Source organism: Schistocerca americana, unplaced genomic scaffold, assembly GCF_021461395.2.
Source record: "Schistocerca americana isolate TAMUIC-IGC-003095 unplaced genomic scaffold, iqSchAmer2.1 HiC_scaffold_274, whole genome shotgun sequence".
NCBI lineage: Eukaryota > Metazoa > Arthropoda > Insecta > Orthoptera > Acrididae > Schistocerca > Schistocerca americana.
This window is the reverse complement of record NW_025725988.1, coordinates 77,501-82,500: the sequence shown is the minus strand read 5'-3', so window position 1 is coordinate 82,500 and position 5,000 is coordinate 77,501. Positions and strand designations below refer to the sequence as shown.

General features: G+C 52.1%; 1 non-coding gene across 1 annotated transcript in view; it reads left to right on the top strand.

Annotated features, from left to right (window-relative positions):
• The first annotated feature begins 3,618 nt into the window (after positions 1-3,618).
• The window catches only part of LOC124578166, a 1,910-nt gene continuing 528 nt past the window's right edge, over positions 3,619-5,000 (top strand). The window contains exon 1 of the ribosomal RNA XR_006972699.1: positions 3,619-5,000. This exon is cut by the window's right edge and continues 528 nt beyond it. This is a non-coding gene — a ribosomal RNA (small subunit ribosomal RNA).

The following is a 5,000-nucleotide window of genomic DNA, read 5'->3' as shown; positions in this document are numbered from 1 at the left end:
CTTTCCTTACAACAATGTGTACCTTAACCTAACCTATATCGTACCGTAACCTAACCTATATCGTACCGTAACCTAACCTATGTCGTACCGTAACCTAACCTATGTCGTACCGTAACCTAACCTATGTCGTACCGTAACCTAACCTATGTCGTACCGTAACCTAACCTATGTCGTACCGTAACCTAACCTATGTCGTACCGTAACCTAACCTATGTCGTACCGTAACCTAACCTATGTCGTACCTTAACCTAACCTATGTCGTACCTTAACCTAACCTATGTCGTACCTTAACCTAACCTATGTCGTACCTTAACCTAACCTATGTCGTACCTTAACCTAACCTATGTCGTACCTTAACCTAACCTATGTCGTACCTTAACCTAACCTATGTCGTACCTTAACCTAACCTATGTCGTACCTTAACCTAACCTATGTCGTACCTTAACCTAACCTATGTCGTACCTTAACCTAACCTATGTCGTACCTTAACCTAACCTATGTCGTACCTTAACCTAACCTATGTCGTACCTTAACCTAACCTATGTCGTACCTTAACCTAACCTATGTCGTACCTTAACCTAACCTATGTCGTACCTTAACCTAACCTATGTCGTACCTTAACCTAACCTATGTCGTACCTTAACCTAACCTATGTCGTACCTTAACCTAACCTATGTCGTACCTTAACCTAACCTATGTCGTACCTTAACCTAACCTATGTCGTACCTTAACCTAACCTATGTCGTACCTTAACCTAACCTATGTCGTACCTTAACCTAACCTATGTCGTACCTTAACCTAACCTATGTCGTACCTTAACCTAACCTATGTCGTACCTTAACCTAACCTATGTCGTACCTTAACCTAACCTATGTCGTACCTTAACCTAACCTATGTCGTACCTTAACCTAACCTATGTCGTACCTTAACCTAACCTGTATTGCGCCTTAACCTAACCTGTATTGCGCCTTAACCTAACCTGTATTGCGCCTTAACGTAACCTGTATTGCGCCTTAACGTAACCTGTATTGCGCCTTAACGTAACCTGTATTGCGCCTTAACGTAACCTGTATTGCGCCTTAACGTAACCTGTATTGCGCCTTAACGTAACCTGTATTGCGCCTTAACGTAACCTGTATTGCGCCTTAACGTAACCTGTATTGCGCCTTAACGTAACCTGTATTGCGCCTTAACGTAACCTGTATTGCGCCTTAACGTAACCTGTATTGCGCCTTAACGTAACCTGTATTGCGCCTTAACGTAACCTGTATTGCGCCTTAACGTAACCTGTATTGCGCCTTAACGTAACCTGTATTGCGCCTTAACGTAACCTGTATTGCGCCTTAACGTAACCTGTATTGCGCCTTAACGTAACCTGTATTGCGCCTTAACGTAACCTGCATTGCGCCTTAACGTAACCTGTATTGCGCCTTAACGTAACCTGTATTGCGCCTTAACGTAACCTGTATTGCGCCTTAACGTAACCTGTATTGCGCCTTAACGTAACCGATATTGCGCCTTAACGTAACCTATATTGCGCCGTAACGTAACCTATATTGCGCCGTAACGTAACCCACATTGCCCCTTAACGTAACCCACATTGCCCCTTAACGTAACCCACATTGCCCCTTAACGTAACCCAACACACGTTGGGCCTTAACCCAACACACGTTGGGCCTTAACCCAACACACGTTGGGCCTTAACCCAACACACGTTGGGCCTTAACCCAACACACGTTGGGCCTTAACCCAACACACGTTGGGCCTTAACCCAACACACGTTGGGCCTTAACCCAACACACGTTGGGCCTTAACCCAACACACGTTGGGCCTTAACCCAACACACGTTGGGCCTTAACCCAACACACGTTGGGCCTTAACCCAACACACGTTGGGCCTTAACCTGCTCTGTAATTGTCATACGACGCGTTAAATTAGTGTAGTGTTGCCTAACTGCAACCCCCGCAATATAGTTTGCTACTCGCACTGCCCGGTCCCCAGTGTATCGCTTCATGTTAAACACCTTGCAGCTATACACTGTAATGTGGATGGCAGCAGGACGTACATGCTCAATGCCCTTTGCAGTTGTTCATTGGCATTTGCAGTTGTTCATTGGCATTCGCATGTGCGAAGCACTTAGCCTACGCTGTGGTACGGCCTGTGTCAACTGTCCGCTGATGTTGTACGTCCAAATCACACACTGTACTGCACATTGGTCCTCATGTACTGAATGATACATCGTGGTACATGTGACCGTACAACGACTGCGCCAACAACGGCGAACCATGCGGTCCAAATGTTGTGCACTCAGCTACGTGTCGTCTCCCTATAAGAGCTGGATTGCAGTGTGGTATGCCCTGGATGGCGATCAGCATGAGCCGTCTGTTGATGTAGTGGCGCGTGTTGTCAGACGTAGTCGTCTCTTCTCACACACCGTGATAGCATGGTGCACTGCGTTCCACATCTGCGACATGCGACAGAGGCCGGTTGACAGTCGTTCGCGCAATGGACATCGCATACGTACGGGGGCCACCTTCCACGTGTTCGCGAAGCGTGCACATGTTGTTGCGTGTATGTGGGCAGACATAGTGTGTCGTGACACCTGACACAGGCATGCAACAATCGTTGAATTTGCAAATGGCGATGGACGCCTACGTTTGCTGGTGACGTTATGCAAATGAACAACTGGTAAACCGTTGTGGTGCGGTTGTTCTCGCTAGAGGTGAATCAGTGATGGCGACGATCGGTTGAGCTACCAACCGGTTGTTCCAGCGATACCCACCATGCCCACGAACGTGAATGGCATCTGGGTGTGAAGCGATACGCGGCGGTGGCTGGGTGGGACCGTCCCCGGCCGGTGAGGGGGGGCCTCCCGGCGTGCTGGCCGCGCGGTGCGTGGGCGCACGCGCTACAGCCGGCTGGTGGGGGCGGCCAGTGGCAGGCGCGCCGGCCGACGGAGGCGGCAGGCGGCGCAGCTGCGCGCCGGCGCACCCTGCACGCGGCGCCGTGCGGCCAAAGTAGGTCCTCGCGGGCCCGGTGCGAAGCGCGGTGGACATCTGCAGTGTGCTGGTCCGATTGAGGACTGTGTGCGCTGAGGATGCGCCGCCGCCCGGCGCTCGGCGCCGCGACGCCGTCTGCTGCTCGGTCGCCTCTGCGGTTCTCGCAGGTGGTTTGTATCGCAGCTGTGCGGACGTGTTGGCGCGTGCGCTGTGCTGGGAGAGTTCGCTTCGGCACCCAAGTGGGGCTTTTGTCCTTCTGTGGCGCTGGCGTTGGAGCTGCCGGTCACCGTAGGTGGCGCGTGTTGTCTCCCGCCGGCAATGCCACGACAGCACGCTCCCGGGCCTCTGTCGGCAGCGGCAAGCTCAGTTGGGAGCACGGGTGGTCGCACCTAAAGCGTCTACTCGCCAAACTCCGGGCGATTGCGCCTCTCTCGAACCCGACCAAGTACTTAGGACGGCGCTGCGCGCCGCCGGGACCTGAGAGGGTTTCGAGGTGTATTGTGCAGGGGAGCTCAGCCTCCTCCTGTTTGCAGAATAATTGAGCGGACGCTTGCGTGTTCGCGCGGGCCCCCGGGACACACTCCCGGGCGGCCGGCTGCTCAGCTCTAGTTGACGCAGCTCCCTGGTTGATCCTGCCAGTAGTCATATGCTTGTCTCAAAGATTAAGCCATGCATGTCTCAGTACAAGCCGCATTAAGGTGAAACCGCGAATGGCTCATTAAATCAGTTATGGTTCCTTAGATCGTACCCACGTTACTTGGATAACTGTGGTAATTCTAGAGCTAATACATGCAAACAGAGTCCCGACCAGAGATGGAAGGGACGCTTTTATTAGATCAAAACCAATCGGTCGGCTCGTCCGGTCCGTTTGCCTTGGTGACTCTGAATAACTTTGGGCTGATCGCACGGTCCTCGTACCGGCGACGCATCTTTCAAATGTCTGCCTTATCAACTGTCGATGGTAGGTTCTGCGCCTACCATGGTTGTAACGGGTAACGGGGAATCAGGGTTCGATTCCGGAGAGGGAGCCTGAGAAACGGCTACCACATCCAAGGAAGGCAGCAGGCGCGCAAATTACCCACTCCCGGCACGGGGAGGTAGTGACGAAAAATAACGATACGGGACTCATCCGAGGCCCCGTAATCGGAATGAGTACACTTTAAATCCTTTAACGAGTATCTATTGGAGGGCAAGTCTGGTGCCAGCAGCCGCGGTAATTCCAGCTCCAATAGCGTATATTAAAGTTGTTGCGGTTAAAAAGCTCGTAGTTGGATTTGTGTCCCACGCTGTTGGTTCACCGCCCGTCGGTGTTTAACTGGCATGTATCGTGGGACGTCCTGCCGGTGGGGCGAGCCGAAGGCGTGCGACGCGCCTCGTGCGTGCTCGTGCGTCCCGAGGCGGACCCCGTTGCAATCCTACCAGGGTGCTCTTGAGTGAGTGTCTCGGTGGGCCGGCACGTTTACTTTGAACAAATTAGAGTGCTTAAAGCAGGCAAGCCCGCCTGAATACTGTGTGCATGGAATAATGGAATAGGACCTCGGTTCTATTTTGTAGATTTTCGGAACCCGAGGTAATGATTAATAGGGACAGGCGGGGGCATTCGTATTGCGACGTTAGAGGTGAAATTCTTGGATCGTCGCAAGACGAACAGAAGCGAAAGCATTTGCCAAGTATGTTTTCATTAATCAAGAACGAAAGTTAGAGGTTCGAAGGCGATCAGATACCGCCCTAGTTCTAACCATAAACGATGCCAGCCAGCGATCCGCCGCAGTTCCTCCGATGACTCGGCGGGCAGCCTCCGGGAAACCAAAGCTTTTGGGTTCCGGGGGAAGTATGGTTGCAAAGCTGAAACTTAAAGGAATTGACGGAAGGGCACCACCAGGAGTGGAGCCTGCGGCTTAATTTGACTCAACACGGGAAACCTCACCAGGCCCGGACACCGGAAGGATTGACAGATTGATAGCTCTTTCTTGATTCGGTGGGTGGTGGTGCATGGCCGTT